We start from the raw sequence: 19,522 nt of genomic DNA on the forward strand, positions 1-19,522 counted from the left end.
TTATTTCCACTACATTCAGGACAGTTCCAATGTAATCTATTGTTCCACTTCGTCTGCTTAGTCTCCTACTTTAGTAACATCTAATGGGGAGCAGCTGTTATTTTAGGTTTGTTGCAATTGAGAACAGGTTTGCTACAGAGCTGCTGACAAATTTCAGCAGCCAGTTTGTTGCAACTGACCCGTTGTAGCTACCAATCAGAAAAAAAACCAAACGCAACAACTTCAAAAGAGAAAGAACATTAAAAACAAATCTGGGGAACAACATAAACACAGAATCTAATGCGAGAGCTTTATCAAGTCTTCAGTGCTCCTCTTGTCTCAGTAGACCTCTCTCATATATTTGTGTACAGGTCAACTGGAGGTACACAGCTGATAGTAATTTAAGTAGGGAGCTGCATCACAGCATGCGTGGGCTGCAAATGGAAAAGTATAGGTTTATTCCATGCTGAAAATAGAAGTAAACACAACGTTTCAGCTGTGGAGCCTTCTTTGATTGTGACTCGAAATAAATCTTTACTTGTTCGTTTGATGTTAATTTATCTCCATCAAATACCTAACAGTATCTAAACTCGACAGTTGCTCTCAGTAGCTAAAGACACTGCTCCAGGTGAGGCTTGAACTCACAACCTCAGCATGCCTCCGCTGTGCACTGCTGTATAAGTACCACGCGCTGACCAATTGCGCCACTGGAGCTGTACAAGTTGTGCTCCTCATACAGACTGACGCTGCAGAAACACAGGGTGAAAACGGTTTCGGTTGTGGATCCATCTATACATGGGGAACACTAAAATAGCAAGGAAAATACAAGAAAAGAAACTGAAAGAATTGTGCTAACAGCAAAGGGGAACTGAGGGAGGTGGTCAGACAAGTAAATCAGCCTGGCAGATTATTTGTATCGACATTTTTTGAGTCAATCAGCAAACAGATTTCTCTTCATGTGCCTTAAACTGTGCAGTTTGTATCTTCGCTGTAGATAGGTTTCTTCAGAAGTCCAGTAAACTGACAATAATGGAGAACTAGCTGACGCACCCCGTCGTGAAGACCCTCTGTAAGGTGATTACACGTTTCAATTTCAAGTCGCCTCCTTTACACTCAATTGCAGCCCCGAAACTGAGAGAAAGCATGAGAAATGGCTTCAGTTTCAATGTGAAAGTGCAGTACAGGCTTGATGGCTTCACATCTCCCATCAATCAAATAAAATTGCAGTAAAGCGATCTAAATATGACTCTTAAGTACTTGGAAAGATGATTATTTTGAGCGTGCCTCCAAGGGTCTGCTACGAGGCTTAAGTTGGCTTCTTATTCGCCAGCTTCTTATGCATGTTTTTCGTTCCACCTTAAATGGTGCTGCTGTGATGTTATGTCGCCTTTCGCCTGTAGATGGCTCTCTTCGATCAGTACTAATCCGGCTGGAATACTGTAGACATCTTCACTGAAAAGGAATATCCAAATAAATAGCGACTGTCCAAATTATATTTTTGTATGGAATATATTTCAGAAAATCGCAAACCAATTTTAAAAACTCACCACAACACGGACTTACACTGGGAAAAGGTGACTGCACTTTCTGCTTATTGCTACGGCCTTCCCCCCGATTATGAAAATGTCTCACAGTTCTAACACCGACGTGTGAAAGACAATGTAACAGACTATCAAAATCCTGAAGTACAAGAAATTTTAATGCACCAGTTTTTTAAATATGACCCTCTGATCCTGGCATGTCAGTATACATTTCGAAAAAGTATGGCACCAATCGCACGAATTGCAATGGCACAAATTGTTGAGAATATCACTGACCTTGCCGATATTTGCAGGGGATACGAATGTTTTGCACATGTTGAACTACAACACGTAAAAATTGAGCTTCTTAGTCAATATCATCGGGAATGTCCAATAATGACGAACATCAGTAGCTTCAAGGAAACTTTGACTCGCACATGGAGTTTTATCTTCAAATGGAGGGTGGGAGAATTTATTTGTACTCTCGTTGCTCATTAGCTAAACTATTTTAAAAATATGACACAGATTTGTTCGAGAAACTTGTAATTGCCTTAAAGAGAGTCTTCTTGAAGATGTGCACCAGCTAGCTCTCCACTGTCAATTGACAGGACTTTAGGAGAAACTGTTCTCATACAACCAACATACAAATTACACATCTTAAGGAACATGAAGAGAAATCCGTGTACTAAATAACATAAAATTGTCACTGCAAATTATCACCAAGCTGTTTCATGTGTCTGACCACCTCTTTCCTACTTTGCAGCGAGCACAAATCTTTCTGTTTCTTCATCGCAATTTTACTGTCTCTTTCCCCCATGTGGAGATAGATCCACAGCTGAAACTTTAGGTCAGTTCCTGTTACTCTGTCCGATTGAAAGAGCTGTATTAAAGGCACTCCCATCTCTGCAGGAAAGTTATTGCTGCTCTCAACACAATATACTGCAGCCAAATATAGCAATACTGTCACTGCCTGTGGGCCACGTGTTCCTGCTGGCAGTCTATTATGTCATGTTCATCCACAACCAGAAACATTACTTCATCGCTATTTTACTGTCCCCCATGTGGAGATGGATCCACAGCCGAAACTTTAGGTCAGTTCCTGTTACTCTGTCCGATTGAAAGAGCTGTATTAAAGGCACTCCCATCTCTGCAGGAAAGTTAATGCTGCTCTCAACACAATAGACTGCAGCCAAATATAGCGATACTGTCACTGCCTGTGGGCCACGTCTTCCTGCTGTCAGTCTATAATGTCATGTTCATCCACACCCAGAAACATTACTGCTGGAGCACAAGAGTTATATAGGCGCAGTCCATAGAGCAAGAATCTCTTAATCTCAGAACTGTGGGTTCAGCCCCCACATTGGGTCCCTCTGTGTCAATTTCATCCCCCCAATCCTCCTAGCATGACCTGATGGCATAACAGTGATACCCAGTACCCAGCGTAATTCAGCTTTCTTTCCACTTCATTCAGATTTTGATCTGAAATCATCACCCGAACAAGAGTTTGTCTAAATCGAGGGAGATCTGCTCACAAGCAAGTATTAAACACTTCAGCATTTTCTGTTCGAATACCACACTTTGTCAAAACACTGCCGCTTCTTAAGCTAATAAGTAACGGTTTTTGAGCACGCATTGTATTGTTAATGCTTATATTAAAAAAGCATAAATTCACATAGTGGAATTTGGACTGAACAAAGTAGTCCAGCCCTTTTACAACATTACATACCCACTGATTAAAGCTTAAAACTACAGCAGCAGGAGTAACAATAATGGCAACAACATGTTTGGAGCTTGGCATTTCATTTATTCTGCGGAAACGTATCGGAATGAACTGCCCGAGATAAAAGAGTAATTGCGGCTTCAGATCGTTTTTACAGAGCATTGCGTTGTTCTGTTCATGCTGACTACACGCATTACATTTGTCATTTACTGCAAGCGTTGCTTTTCCAGGTTTTTCTGAAATTCCTCGCATTTGAGCCAGCACTAAAATATTTCATTCCCGTCGCTGAATACATCGTGGAAACGGTATTTGGAACGGAATGCTGTCACTCATGAAACCTCTTTGTTATTCGGTTCTGAAGTTTGAAAATGAAAATAAAACGGGGGTCACTTCATAGGCTTGAAAGAAGTCCAAGCAGCATAAAAACCCGCGAATTCTCACAAAGGCTGTGTAACGATGCTCTGTAGAGGTGAAAAGGATCCGATGCAGATGCAGGAGTCGCAGGGAGGTAAGTAAACGTACCGAGCAAATCCAGGAGCTGAGCCGTAGTCCGAAGGCGAAGGTAAGTCGAGATCCGGTAAAGGCACTGGTGGCGAACAATCCAAAACGTGAGACAGAATCGTAGTCGAAAGGAGAGCTTCAGGGTCAAATCCAAAACAGGCAATGATAGCAAACAATCCAAAGGGCGAGACGAGATCCGAAGTCCGAAGGCAAAAGGTGCAGGCAGAATTCCAGGAAGGCAAAAGAGGGGTGAGAATGCTAGGCTGAGCAACAAGAAGAGAACTCAATACCGAGCAACGGGAATCAGGTGCGAATGGTATAAATAACCCGGCGTGCCGCACGGTAGAGCAATTGCAGGTGTGTTAACTCGTGCGGCGGCGCTTGTTAGTAGTAATCCGCTGCTGGTGCTGATTGGCTCGCTTACGTGTTGATCTCCGCTGGCTGGTGGTCGTGACAGTACCCCCCCCTTCACGGGCGGCTCCCGACGCCCGAGACGGCCGATTAGGATAGTCCCTGTGAAAGTCACTGATTAGTGTAGGGTCCAAAATATCCTTCTCTGGAACCCAAGATCTCTCCTCGGCACCAAAACCTTCCCAGTCGACAAAATACTGCAGGGTACCGCGGTTCCACCTGGAGTCAATGATCTTGTGGACCGTATAAGCCGGGCGCCCCTGAATGCGACGAGGAGGTGGCGGGCGATGTTGGGGAGCCGCAAGGGGCGAGCGGTAAACAGGTTTCAGGAGGGAGACATGAAATGAGGGGTGGATTCTGAGGGTAGGGGGGAGAGCAAGACGGAAGGTAACCGGGGTGATCCGGGAACGAATCCGGAAGGGACCAATATATCTAGGCCCAAGCTTTTTGGAAGGCTGATGTATAGGTAGGTTCCGTGTCGATAACCAAACAAACTGTCCTTTCCGAAAACGAGGGGCTGGTCTGCGGTGTCGGTTGGCGAATTTGGCGTGGCGCTGGGTTGACTTAATAAGAGCTGTCCTCGCCATTTTCCAGGTCCTTCGCAGTTTGGCAATATATTGTTGCACGGACGGCACTGCCGTGAGTGGAGGTGTGACAGGGATGAGAGTGGGCTGATAACCTAAAGAACAAAGGAAGGGAGAGAGACCTGTGGAGGAGGAGGTAAGAGAATTGTGGGCATATTCTGCCCAGGGAAGTAGTGATGACCAATCATCCTGTGAGCTGGAGGTGAAGGCTCTCAAAAAGGTCAGGAGGCTTTGATTGGTCCTTTCCACCTGACCATTGGCCTCAGGATGATAACCAGAAGTCAAAGATACATGAGTCCCTAGAGTTTGACAGAAAGCCTTCCAAAAGGCCGAGATAAATTGCGGTCCCCTGTCCGAGACAACGTCATCAGGCAAACCATGTATCCTAAAGACCTGTTGTACAAACAAAGATGCCATTTCCTGGGCTGTGGGCAATGCTGGGAGGGGGACAAAATGGGCTGCTTTGGAAAAACGATCGGAGACCACCATGATTACCGTATGACCCTGACTGTTAGGAAGGTCCGTAATGAAGTCAACAGCTATGTGGGACCAAGGGCGGTGTGGGATTGGAAGGGGGTGAAGGAGGCCAGCCTTCCTAGAGCGCGGAGTCTTGCTCCTGGCACAGACCGGGCAAGCCCGGACGTACTCTGCTGCATCAGATCGCATGGAAGGCCACCAAAAGTCCCTGGTGAGGAGGTCCAGGGTGCGTCTGCATCCCGGGTGGCCGGCAAACCGGGAATCATGTCCCCACTGCAAAACCGCAGAACGTAAGTTGTTCGGGACGAAAAGCTTATCCGGGGGGCAGCACAGAGGAACTGTAGTTCCGTTGAGGGCACGCCTGACCTGATCTTCAATGGAGCAATGAATCGCTGCCACGATTCTGTTAGGAGAGATGATTGGTTCAGGTGTGTCGTCCAGGTCTGGGGGGTCATGGAGCCGAGAGAGTGCATCAGCCCTCCCATTCTTCGAGCCAGGAGTGTAAGTGATAACAAAATTGAAACGAGAAAAGAAAAGTGACCAACGGGCCTGACGCGAGTTGAGGCGCTTGGCAGATTGAATATAGGACAGGTTCTTATGGTCCGTAATAATGACAAAGGGGTGCTGAGCCCCCTCCAGCCAGTGTCTCCATTCCTCGAGGGCCAGCTTGATAGCTAGGAGTTCCCGATTGCCCACATCATAGTTAACCTCAGCAGGAGAGAGCTTCTTGGAAAAGAAAGCACATGGATGAGGGAGGCGATCCTCTTCGAGGCGCTGGGAGAGGACTGCACCAACCCCATGGGCAGAGGCGTCAACTTCAACAATGAAAGGCCGGGAGGGATCCGGATGCCGTAGGAGAGGAGCGGAGCTGAAGAGACGTTTCAAGCGCAGGAATGCCTGGTTAGCCTCCGGATTCCATTTACCCCGACTAGGACGGTTGCGGGTCAGAGCCGTAATGGGCGCCACCACGGAGCTAAAGTTCCGGATGAATCGCCTGTAGAAGTTGGCAAAACCTAGAAAGCGTTGGATTTGCTTCAAATTACGTGGCACAGGCCAATCATTGATAGCTGCCACCTTGGCTGAGTCCATCTCGACTCCAAGAGGAGAAATAATGTAGCCCAGAAAGTGAATCTTAGAAGCATGAAAAATGCATTTCTCAAGCTTGGCGTAGAGCTGGTTGTCGATGAGTCTGGACAAGACCTCCTGGACGTGATGGACATGTTCCTGAGGGTCGGTGGAAAAAATGAGGATGTCATCCAAGTATACCAAGACAAATTTTCCAATAATGTCCCTGAAGATGTCATTTATGAAGGATTGGAAGACTGCCGGGGCATTAGCGAGTCCAAAAGGCATCACCTGATATTCATAGTGGCCGTGCGTGGTCATAAAGGCTGTCTTCCACTCATCCCCTTCACGGATCCTGATTAAATTATAAGCCCCTCGTAGATCTAGTTTTGAGAAAATGGAGGCTCCACGTAGGGACTCCAGAGCGGCTGGGATTAAAGGCAAGGGGTAGGGATGTTTGACTGTAATGGAGTTCAGGCCTCTGTAATCAATACACGGCCTCAAGGAGCCGTCCTTCTTCCCTATGAAGAAGAACCCAGCACAGGCTGGGGACGAGGAGGGACGAATAAAACCAGAATTCAGGGCCTCCTTGATATAATCCTGCAGGGCTTCATTCTCCGTCTGAGTGAGCGGGTAGATCCTTCCTTTGGGTGGGAGTGCTCCTGGAAGCAAATCTATTGCACAGTCATAGGTGCGGTGAGGGGGGAGCGATAGAGCTTTCTGTTTGTCAAAGGCTTGCTTCAAATGTGCATATTGGGGGGGAATAATAGAGTGTTCTTCCAAGAGGTTTACTGAAGCAGCAACCTTGAGTGGAGGACGACAACAGTTGTCACGACAGGCCTGGCTCCAGGCAATGATCTCATTCTTGGCCCAGGAGATGTGGGGATCATGCTTTTTGAGCCAGGGAAGGCCCAGGATCACAGGGTAAGCAGGGGAGTCCAGGAGAAGGAGTGAAATGTCCTCCACGTGAGTGGCACCAACAGTAAGGGATAGGGGAATGGTCTGCCAGGAAATACGTCCAGGAGCGATCGGTGACCCATCCAACGTTTGAATGCAGATAGGGGGTGAAAGCGGAGCAAGAGGAATATCCCACTTCTTAGCAAAAGAGGCATCCATAAAATTCCCAGCTGCCCCTGAATCCACCAAAACCGAAAGGGGAAGGTGCGTGTCCATCCAGGAAATCTCAGCTGGGAATAAAGGCCCTGAAGAGGATTGTGAAAAAACAGCACTACTGACACTAACAGTAGGCAGTGGGGGAGCTCGAGGTGGATGTGGGGGTCTCAAAGGACAAGTAGCGAGCAGGTGACCCGACGCAGAGCAGTACAGACACAGCCCCTCCTGACGGCGCCTTTCCTTTTCCTCCAAGGACAGGGGTGCATGTGGCAGGGTGGGCGCCACGAGGGGAGGACCCATGGGCCGCACAGGTCTGCTTCCTGGGTGTCTCTCCGCTCTCCGCAGCCGAATGCGAGTGTCCAATTCAACTACCGCAGCGATAGCTGCCTCTAGAGACCAGGTTGGTAAGGACATGAGCACCAGGTGGTCCTTTAGATCCTCCGAGAGACCCTTAGCGAAGAGGCAAACCAAAGCTTCTGGGTTCCAGGCAGACTCCGTGGCGAGGGCTTGGAATTCAGCCACATAATCTTGCAGTGGTCTGTCGCCCTGGCGAAGAGAGGAAAGCCGAAGGCAAGTCAAATCCGGGTTGCTTTGAGAAAAACGCGCCTGGAGACGGTCAGCGAAAAGCTGAAAGTCAGAGAACAGCTGCTCTCCTCTAGCAAGCAATACTGCAGCCCAATCCAATGCTTTGCCTGTGAGCAAGGAAAGTGCGAATCCGATCCTCTGTCGAGAAGTAGAAAAACGCTCAGGCTGCAGCTGAAAAGCCAGGGAGCACTGGGCAATAAAGCCCCTGCAGCCTGCAGGATTGCCGTCATACTTCTCCAGGAGAACAAATGGTAAAGTTGAGGGAGTGGTGGGCGGGGCCGCGGTGGTTGGAGCAGGTGTTTGTAAAAAAGGCGTTGTAGGAATCGGTGCGGGAGCCGGCGAAACAGGGGAAGAAAAAAGCCAGGCGACTTGGTTAGTGAGCAGTTGGAGAGAAGATTGAAGCTGGGCGATGGTCTGGGATTGCTGCGGAAGAAGGGAACGAAGGGTCTGTGCGTCTGCGGGATCCATAATCTGGCTCGGTATTCTGTAACGATGCTCTGTAGAGGTGAAAAGGATCCGATGCAGATGCAGGAGTCGCAGGGAGGTAAGTAAACGTACCGAGCAAATCCAGGAGCTGAGCCGTAGTCCGAAGGCGAAGGTAAGTCGAGATCCGGTAAAGGCACTGGTGGCGAACAATCCAAAACGTGAGACAGAATCGTAGTCGAAAGGAGAGCTTCAGGGTCAAATCCAAAACAGGCAATGATAGCAAACAATCCAAAGGGCGAGACGAGATCCGAAGTCCGAAGGCAAAAGGTGCAGGCAGAATTCCAGGAAGGCAAAAGAGGGGTGAGAATGCTAGGCTGAGCAACAAGAAGAGAACTCAATACCGAGCAACGGGAATCAGGTGCGAATGGTATAAATAACCCGGCGTGCCGCACGGTAGAGCAATTGCAGGTGTGTTAACTCGTGCGGCGGCGCTTGTTAGTAGTAATCCGCTGCTGGTGCTGATTGGCTCGCTTACGTGTTGATCTCCGCTGGCTGGTGGTCGTGACAGGCTGCACCTTTCTTCTGCTGCTGTTATAAATCAGCCTTAAACATTTGAATACATACCTTACTGCTGCTAATCACATTCACGTGTTTACGAAGCTTTTTTCTGTCCGTTATGTTTTTGCTAAGCAGTTTCTCCGTTTTCCTCGTACTGTGATTGTCAGCGAGCACAACAAGACTGAAACAGTGTAAAGGCAGGTAAAAAAGACAGGGTAAAACGCCTGATTGTCGGGAGTGGGATTTGAACCCGTGCCTCTATTTGGAGAGTGAAACACAAAACTTAAAAGACACGAAGCTGTGAATTTACTGTTTTAAACCGCTCGACTATCCTGAAGAAATAGGTGCTGACTGCACCAGTCGCATCCGATTTTCCGTAATTTTAGGACGATTGATACGTCTGGACTAACAATTTGTGGCGTTTAGTCTGACATGGAAAACGGTACCGGAGCATTCGGGTCCGGACTACTAGACTCAGAAACAGTTTTTACCCCCGCACTATCAAACTATCAAACTCCCAGCCTCTCTCGCTCACTCCTCACCTCTCACCTATGATCTGAACCTCACAGTGCCTTCTTTCTTACCAAAAACCCAAACACACATTGAAAATCTACCTCTACCATACATGTCAAAAGCTCACTCCCCATCATTTCTATCCCTTTATTTCATTCTTTTGATGCGTGTTTTTGCACATAACCTGTTACCTTTTTGTTGTTTTGCACGCTGCCTGTTGTTTTTTTGACATCGGCTGTTGTCTCTGTCTTTCTTTTGTTATACAATTGTATTGTTGTTGTGTTTTTTTCTTTGTACTACTTATGTCCGAGAGCTAGCTAAATAGCATTTCGTTATACCATATACCTGTGTATGAGTATAATGACAATAAACTTGAACTTTAAACTTGAACTTGAACTTGACATAGTCTTGCAGGCAGTATATTATTTTATCGTTTACTCGTTTAAAAAAACACGGTCTTCTCGTTCCTAAGTCAGATTTTTAGTGCTTTCGAACGTTACTTCCAACCTGGACTGACAGCTCACCCGATCTGTTTGTGATCAGACCATGGAGTCGGGGGCTGTACCAAGCGCACGTTCCTTCCCAATGCTGAGGCGATCATTCGGAAGATGGGTGTGAAGAGAAACAAGCTTTGTCGACTAAAAAACAAGGCAGGATATGCAAGAATACTAATCACTGGCGACAGTTATGTTCTCTTACTATTGAGATCCCTACATTGCGAGTTTTTTTAAGACTTTGAAACTAAAGGAAAGCGATGACAAGTGAAACTGGCACGGGTGGGGCTTGAACCCACGCTCTTCGGTTTACGAGACCGACGCCTTACCACTTGGCCACCGCGCCTTCAAGTAAGCATGGGAATAAGGTTGTTCAAATTATTTTTTTCTGAATCTGGTTTACATCGCCAAATGTAAACCGGAGGCAGCAACAGCAATAAAAGGGATACTTGTCCTTAAACTCGGACGTGATGTTCTGCAGACATGTGCACAATGTCCTGTTTTCTTGCAGTATAGACATTTTGCTGTTCACGCTCCGCATTCATCTGCTTTGTGCATTGTTAGTCCGCACCTGTAACATGTAATGTCAGCCGTCCCCTGTTCTTCTATTTCTCTAGCATGACTGCGTCCTGCTGCTCGGCTTTTGTTTGTAAAGTTTGAGCGAGCGCCCCGTTCAGTGTCACTTTGTCACTGTGGTCAGAAAGCATTCTTGATTCTGCTTGAGCTGCTTCATGAATTCTAGCGACTGTAAGAGCTCTTTCTAAAGTCAGCCCTTCCTCCTGCAGCAATTTATAGTCTCTTATGTGCACATTTTTCCACAAGTTGATCTCTTAACATGTCAGTTTCCAATACTCCAAAGTCACACGATTTAGCCAGTTCTCTTAGTGCAGTCACAAAAGCATCAACAGATTCGTCCTGAGACTAAGTTCTCTGGCTAAATTTATGCCGTTCCAAAACCACATTTCTCCGCGGTGTAAAGGAAGCGTCTAAAGCAGCTACAGTCTTTTTCTCCAGGGAGGTTGGCGAAAATCCGCTGCATGGGAGCCCCGATACAGTGCAGTAATGTAGCACGTCTCACGGCATCCTGAGCTTCTGTAGATCCACTGGCTATTTAAAAAAAATCTGTACGACTCCATCCATATCTTGTATTCCGTATACAAATCCGGGGCTCCGAGGTTCAGTAGAAGCGGTGGAAAAAGCTGGGCATAAGCAAAGCTTCTCGGCGCGGCTACCATATCTTCCATGGCGCAATCTAAACGAAAAGTCCGAAAATTCAGAAGTTCGTTTCTACCAGCAAGAGAACTAAAATCTGCACTGCACTCGCTTTGAGTCCGTCAAGCACTCATCTCTCGTCGCCTTCAATGTTGTGTATCTTAATAAAGAGACGTTTTTATATTATTTTAACAACTACACAGATCACGTCCTTACACCATATATTCCTGCCTTCTACTCTTTCGTTCTGTTGTCTGGCGATGTCTACTCACTATACTACATTTAGCAGGACTTCTTGTTGCAGTTGAGCTCAAAGCTGGAGATGATCTCCATATTCTACCGCACTATCTAGTCCGAAACGTCGTACACAGTACATACTTTTTTAAGTGAAGTCAGGTTGTTAAAAAATTAAACCAGCGCCCTGTCACAGAAACGTACCCCAGTCTCCCGCGCAACAAGCGGGGGTACTCAGCACTATACTAACGAGGAGCGCTTGTCTGCAGCTGAGCGTCAGTTCTGTTTACTGTCAGCAGTCATTGCCTCATTTCCAAAGACTTTTTCACCTGCTCTCAGCTTTTAAAGACAGTCATAAACGCTCAAGAAGTAATTCATGCCAGTTGGAAGTCTGTTTCTGTTGTCTCAGCTCTTGATAAAGAAAAGCCGTGCGTGGGAGACTCCCTCTCTGAAGAAGTTTGCCGTCACCCTGCGAGGGAGAAGAGCCATCAATCACCGAGGCAACCACTGAGACAGTTAACATTAAACACGTGAAATGCGAGATGTTGTGATTTTTTCCCCGCTTAAGGCTTCTATTGTTTCTACTCTAACGAGAAAGACCTCTTTATTAGAAGTGAGATTTTAACAAACGTCTCCAGGCTTAACTGCGACCTGAACGCAACGCCTTAGACCACCAGCCATCTTGCCTGTGGTACTTAGAGCAGCGCTCAATAAAAATGATCAGAAACCGAAAGCGCTTCTTATGCGGATCAGTATATTCCGATTCCACTGGTTCTGCATAAGAAATAAGAAAAGCCGAACTCAAAGCACTGTGTTTCCATTACGGGTACTCTGCAGCTGCTTTAAGATCTACTCACACCGTGTTGCCATTAAGGCTACCTAGTTAAAAAAAAACGTATCGTCATCTTTTTGAACGTGATTATTAGACACCCGTTAAATCTCCACCGAGGTTTCTTGAGAGATCTTCAGCGAGCGAGTATTAAAAAACGACGTCGCTTCCAACCTCTGCTGTCACTGTAAACTCGGACGTGATGTTCTGCAGAGTTGCAGTGTGCCTTTCCTCTTGTCGTATTCAAGAGTACTCACTGTGTGAGCTCCTCACTGCGTGTTCTGTACTCTACTGTGATTTAATTTAGATGATTAGGTGGAGTAGAGTGACAAGATCTACTTGAACATTTTCGGTTTGTGAAATGAAACACTAAATACACTACTGTAAATACAAGTAATGGACATTTAAAATAACCACAGTACAGCTAGAAGAGTGAAAGATAAAAGACTATTTAGAATGACATTCACAATAGACTTAAGAACAGCACAACCACCCGTACAGGGACTTGAACCCTGGGCCCTCAGATTAAAAGTCTGATGCTCCACCGACTGAGCTATCCGGGCTCTGAAAGAAAGCTAACAGTGTCGGGATCCTCGCAAGTCACGTGTCTCTTGTGCCGAAGAGCAGTCATACCTGACCCGTCTGGAATGACCACTGACAGACTTTATCCAGAAGCGACGGCACCACTCCCAGTAGAGTGAGAAATACAGCATGACATGGGTAGTTAAGGGGCTCCCATAATCCATCTTTCCTCACATTACTGATTTTTTTCACATTCAGATTTTTTTTCACATTTAATAAAATCTTTTAATCAACAACATTAAAAAGAAAACAAATGGAACATTTTTTGGAACAATAATTTAAAAAAAATCTTTCAATGCCTTGGTTGTATACGTGTGCACACCCTTTATAAAGGGAGTTGCAACAGTGCTGAAATTTAAAGAGCATTTCTGTAGAGAAAACAGCCTTGATGTTAAGCTTAGGGAGCCTGAAATTCTATTTCTTAACACCTTGCACAGCCTCCCGAGAGACTAACATATTTTTTGGAGAAACTGGCTCACACACCGGAAGACACTAACGTTTATTTACGTTAGAGTATGTGAATAACAGTTTAACCGAAAAAGTTTGTAATTGTGATTTTGTTAAAATTCAATAAATCGTCTATCAACAGTTAGAATTTATTAAGAAATTGTTTTATTTCATAAACTATAAGACAATTAAGAGAGTTTATAGGTCATATCCGTCGCTTATGTTCTTTTAACTCTATCGTTCAGGATCCAAACCCAGGTGCGGACGGTTGTGTTTCTTGAATCTCTTGTAATCATCAAAAGTCGATGTGTAGTCCTTCAGTACTTTCTCGAGTTGTGCCATGGATATTTTATACGTTCAATACTTGTCATGCTCTTTTGCATTTTCCTTAACAAACGGAAAAAGTTTAAAGTGTGTTTATGGCAGTGTTTCACATCTACAGATGTGAGAGCACTCGTAACAGTACAGGACACGCAGTGAGGAGTTCGTGAAGCTTTCAGTTTAGTGCGGAGTTCAGAAGGAGGATTCGCTCGCTGAACGATCTCTCAAGAAATCCCGGGGGAGATTCAACAGGTGTTTTCTGCAACAGCCACGGCAAGTGTGAAGCAATATCTGGATTTCCTGAATTTGAACTAATTATTAGTTCAAATAATTTAGGATTTAACAGAACTAAATGAGGTACATTTAAAACAGCAGCGCAATTCTGCAGCACGTCGAGTGTGCCTGCATTTAGTTGTGTAAACCTGGCTCTCTCTGAACACAAGCAATGAGTTCTCACTCAAAAGAAGATTGCGATGTGAGTACTGTAATATAAAGCACCTGCAGATGCCAGGGACTGAAGCAGGGACCTCATACATAGAAAGCATGCGCGCTACCACTGAGATACATCCCCGATGGAAACGGTAATGGAACAGACTTGTCCAGATGCTCACTGATCACAATCCACCACTCACGAAGAATGCCTGCAGTTTCCCACTTTCACGTTTCCTCTACTACAGAGTAAATTCATGGGAATGAAGAAATAAGGAAGGAAAAATAATCGCATTGAAGCTTCAAGAGACTGGGCACAAATTAATCTATTATTTTTGTATCCAGTCACATGTGCGACGGTGGTTAATTCCCAGACGGGGGAGTGCTTTTTTTCTACCTTCTTACTCGACTGTCTTTCAATTTTGTTTTATTTTAAAGCTTTTTGCATCTTTTAAGTGCTCTTGATTAAACTATGCATAGAAAAACAGCACTACTGATGATTTTCATGGACCGATGCACACTTGTTCTGTACAACTCGAGTGATAAAGCCCTGTCTGCAAATATTGTAGAAGAAAATAAAAGGGTGAAACAACGCCACAACCACAGGTTGGTAACAGGAAGGATCGTGTTCTTATTTGATAAGTCCTTTTGAGATGTCTTGTCAATGCACACAGGCGTTAGAGCTGAATAATTTACTTTTAGTGGTGTTTTTAAACAAAGATGGAACATGTTATTTCTATACCAGGAAGAAAGGAGCAGATTTTAACTTTAAGAGGCAAAAACGACACCTTATCAAAGCTAAAATTAATTAAAATGACATCACAACAAAAGAGTGGAGCCTTGAGTGAATAAGATTAGTTTTCATTGGACGTCTGTGTCTCCATAACTTTGTAGGTGAGAGAGAGGGTTGTGACAATTTGCAGGTGCTTCTCGGAAGTGCGTTGGTGGTACAGGCGCCATCCAAATAATTGAGTCGGGTTTGAATCCCAGCCAGTACAAACCCAAATCTTTTCAAGATAATTTGTGGTCCGCTAACACATCTTTTGAAACACTACAACAGGTAACTCCCCGTGTGAAACATCATGAACATCTGTTAAAGCCTGAGTTTTACATACTCTAACGTAAATAAACGTTAGTGTCTTCCGGTGTGTGAGCCAATTTCTCCAAAAAAATATTTGTTAGTCTGCCGGGAGGCTGTGCAAGGTGTTATAAAATAGAATTTCTAAAAGACAGGCTCCCTAAGCTTAACATCAAGGCAGAAAAAATGCTGTTTTCTCTACAGAAATGCTCTTTACATTTCAGCACTGTTGCAACTCCCTTTATAAAGGGTGTGCACACGTATACAACCAAGGCATTGGAAGTTTTTTTTTTAATTATTGTTCCAAAAAATGTTCCATTTGTTTTCTTTTTAATGTTGTTGATTAAAAGATTTTATTAAATGTGAAAAAAATCTGAATGTGAGAAAAGGTCAAAATGCTATTGAAAAAAATCAGTAATGTGAGGAAAGATGGATTGTGGGAGCCCCTTAACTACCCATGTCATGCTGTATTTCTCACTCATTCTACTGGGAGGGGTGTTGTCGCTTCTGGATAAAGTCTGTCAGTGGTCATTCCAGACGGGTCCGGTATGACTGCTCTTCGGCACAAGAGACAGGTGACTTGCGAGGATCCCGACAGTGTTGGCTTTCTTGCAGAGCCCGGATAGCTCAGTCGGTAGAGCATCAGACTTTTAATCTGAGGGCCCAGGGTTCAAGTCCCTGTTCGGGCGGTTGTAGTGTTCTTAAGTCTATTGTGAATGTCATTCTAAATAGTCTTTTATCTTTCACTCTTCTAGCTGTACTGTGGTTATTTTAAATGTCCATTACTTGTATTTACAGTAGTGTATTTAGTGTTTCATTTCACAAACCGAAAATGTTCAAGTAGATCTTGTCACTCTACTCCACGTAATCATCTAAATTAAATCACAGTAGAGTACAGAACACGCAGTGAGGAGCTCACACAGTGAGTACTCTTGAATACGACAAGAGGAAAGGCACACTGCACATCTGTAGAACATCACGTCCGAGTTTACAGTGACAGCAGAGGTTGGAAGCGACGTAGTTTTTTAATACTCGCTCGCTGAAGATCTCTCAAGAAATCTCGGTGGAGATTTAACGGGTGTTTAATAATCACGTTCAAAAAGATGACGATAAGTTTTTTTTTTAACTAGGTAGCCTTAATGGCAACACGGTGTGAGTAGATCTTAAAGCAGCCGCAGAGTACCCGTAATGGCACCACAGTGGTTTGAGTTCGGCTTTTCTTATTTCTTCTGCAGAACCAGTGGAATCGGAATATACTGATCCGCATAAGAAGCGCTTTCGGGTTCTGATCATTTTTATTGAGCGCTGCTCTAAGTACCACAGGCAAGATGGCTGGTGGTCTAAGGCGTTGCGTTCAGGTCGCAGTTAACCCTGGAGACGTTTGTTAAAATCTCACTTCTAATAAAGAGGTCTTTCTCGTTAGAGTAGAAACGATAGAAGCCTTAAGCGGGGAAAAAATCACAACATCTCGCATTTCACGTGTTTAATGTTAACTGTCTCAGTGGTTGCCTCGGTGATTGATGGCTCTTCTCCCTCGGAGAGTGACGGCAAACTTCTTCAGAGAGGGAGTCTCCCACGCACAGCTTTTCTTTATCAAGAGCTGAGACAACAGAAACAGACTTCCAACTGACATGAATTACTTCTTGAGCGTTTATGACCGTCTTTAAAAGCTGAGAGCAGGTGAAAAAGTCTTTTGAAATGACCGGGGTAAAGTTAGCTCGAAGTTCGAAAACGATTTTGGCACACCTGTAGCGCTTTCACGAAACCTCTTAGAGTTGCGAGAATGCTTGTTTTGTGTATAAAATACATTGTGGATTCTTTCTCAGCCTTTACTTTTTCGTTTTTATGACATTTTTTTGACCAAGCACGAATATTCTTTTGTCCATATCTTCGCAATGGAAGCACAGAACGCCGTCAAACCAAATGCATTTTAAAGACCACGACTTGTGGATATTTCCACACCCTTAACATCAAACTATCAGTGAGCTAATTATCTCTTTTTAACCCTCCGGTTTTTTATCGATGCGTAATTACGCACGAACTGGAACCCGGGGGACCGCTGTGTGCACACGTTCACAACGCGAGAAATACTGTTCAATACGGCTTCATGCGAAAAACCCGTATATGACCATAGGAAGCAGAACAGCGCAGTCTCCCATTACCCAGACTGTAAGCACGGGAATAAAGCTTTGTTTGATTTCTGAAACCCTTCCTTTACGCCCTGTTTTCATTCAGGTAAGGGTCAACTATATTCACAATACTACTGACAGCAGGAAGATTAAAATATTCTTTACTCAGCGGCTTATTAAAAACAGCTCCCATGATGTTCAAACCGATTTTTTACACAGAACACTGACACAGCTTTGCATTCTGAATCTCTTTTTCTCATGCTTTTATTTAATATGGCACAATGCACTGGGATAGGGGTATTTAAACCACAGCACCCACAATGCTGCAGGTAAGTGTTTTGCACACTAAGCAGGTCATCTGACTATTCCCAGCTTTGTTTTGGGTTATGGAACCTTTATTTTTTTATGATTTTCTGAAGATAACACTACAGGTAATACACTGGGACGGGTGGGTCGTCTTCATGGCTCAATAGCATTTCAAATACAGCACCCACACTGCTGAAACCAAGTGTTTTACACACCAGACAGGCCCCCGAACCTCATCCAACCTTACTGTGGCTATGGCCCCTTTCTTTATTTTGTTATGAGTTTCTGAAGATAACACTACACGTAATACACTGGGATGGGTGGGTCGTCTTCATGGTTCAATAGCATTTCAAATACAGCACCCACACTGCTGAAACCAAGTGTTTTACACACCAGACAGGCCCCCGAACCTCGTACAACCTTGCTGTGGCTGTGGCCCCTTTCTTTAATTTTTTATGATTTTTTGAAGATAACACTACAGGTAACACAGTGCGATAGGTGGGTAGTCTTCATGGCTCAATAGCATTTCAAATACAACAACCACACTGCTGAAACCAAGTGTTTTACACACCACACAGGTCCCCTAACCTTATACAACCTTTCTGTGGTTGTGGCCCCTTTATTTATTTTTTTAATAAGAATTTTAGTTTTTCAATATGGCACCATTAGACAGGCGGTACATGGGGATTGGGGGTTGCTATTCATGAGTCAATAGCTCTTCAAGCACAACAGCCACAGTGCTGCAACCAGGTGTTTTACACCAGACATTTCCCCTAACCTTATACAACCTCGCTTTGAGTTGTGGAACATTTCTTTATTTTTTAATGTTTTTTTTGACTGTAATCAAGTGTTGTGCTCACTAGGCAGGCCTCCTGACCTTTCACAGTCATGCTTTGTTGTGTGCAACTTTAATTATCTTTTTAGGATTTTTTGAACATGGCAACTTCCACCGAGACGGGTGGGGGGTGTGGGGGTGCTCTTCAATAGCTTTTTCATCTATACACACAAACGGATGTAACCAAGACACTCAGAACCTGTCACGCAGGGGCTGACTGCTGAGGATAGGGATCCAATGCGGTGCCCTTGGTAGGGTTGGCGCGAGACGCAGGCGTAGTTGGAGTAAACAGGCAGGGGCCTGAGTCCAGGAAGGCGTAGTACAGGCGTAGGCACAGAATCGACAGGCGAAGGCGTAGTCGAGGGACTGGCAGGGGTCGGAGTCCGGGAAGGCGTAGAAGTTGCGTCGGTAGGCAGAGGCATAAACGAAGAGACAGGCTGGGGTCAGGATCCGAGAAAGCGTAAAACAGGCGAAGGTACAAAATCGAGTGGCTAAAGCGGTTGTCGGAAAAGCGGGGTCGAGGTCCAGGGGAGAAGTCATAGTAAGGCAAAGGCGTAGTTAGTAGGTAAGCTCCGGGAGAGAATCTCAATCGTGAGCAATGACCGGGGGACAGATGAGGGTTTAAGTAGAGGACTGATTGACATGTGCACGTTTGGTATGGGGAGAGCTTGAGGGAATGCGGGAGCGCTTGCCTGCGTGAGGGAGATTCATGACAGAACCAACAGAATCAACCTGAACTCATAGAAAAACAAGAATGCCCCCGAGACACCTGAATCCCCCTCCTGGACCACTCTGGTATCAACACCCCCAAACCCATCCATACCAGCTTACAAGATTCAGAATCGGTGCAACCCTCCAACCTGGACCAAGAGCAGGATGGGACAAGAACCTGCACCACACTACGTACACAGGTTTGTATTTTTGGCTGAAGATGAAAATGTCTAACATAGATTGTTTTGGTTCTAGCAAACAATAAAAATAGTTGTTAAAATCCAAACACACATAATGAGATCACTCTCTGTCAGTATGTGTAACATTCTGGGTCTGGGCTCCTCTGTATTTGGGCTAAAGAGAGTTCAACAACATTTATTAAATGCACTGACATCATAATCTGACAAGATCCATTGTTTAGGGGAGACTTGACCACCCACTGTCCCCCTGGTATCGTGAAGCT

At 45.0% G+C, this 19,522-nt stretch overlaps 3 non-coding genes across 3 annotated transcripts; 1 reads left to right on the forward strand and 2 right to left on the reverse strand.

The window, feature by feature from the left end:
* Positions 1-599: 599 nt before the first annotated feature.
* On the reverse strand, positions 600-693 carry trnai-uau (transfer RNA isoleucine (anticodon UAU)). The gene is made up of 2 exons: positions 656-693; positions 600-635 (listed from the first exon to the last, which is right to left on the reverse strand). It is a non-coding gene; the product is annotated as a tRNA-Ile (tRNA).
* A 9,527-nt stretch (positions 694-10,220) lies between these two features.
* trnat-cgu (transfer RNA threonine (anticodon CGU)) lies at positions 10,221-10,292 on the reverse strand. Its single transcript has one exon. It is a non-coding gene; the product is annotated as a tRNA-Thr (tRNA).
* Positions 10,293-15,694: 5,402 nt separating this feature from the next.
* trnak-uuu (transfer RNA lysine (anticodon UUU)) lies at positions 15,695-15,767 on the forward strand. The gene has a single exon. It is a non-coding gene; the product is annotated as a tRNA-Lys (tRNA).
* The last annotated feature ends 3,755 nt before the right edge of the window (positions 15,768-19,522 follow it).

Source organism: Lepisosteus platostomus, chromosome 5, assembly GCF_059453375.1.
Source record: "Lepisosteus platostomus isolate fLepPlt1 chromosome 5, fLepPlt1.hap1, whole genome shotgun sequence".
Taxonomy (NCBI): domain Eukaryota; kingdom Metazoa; phylum Chordata; class Actinopteri; order Semionotiformes; family Lepisosteidae; genus Lepisosteus; species Lepisosteus platostomus.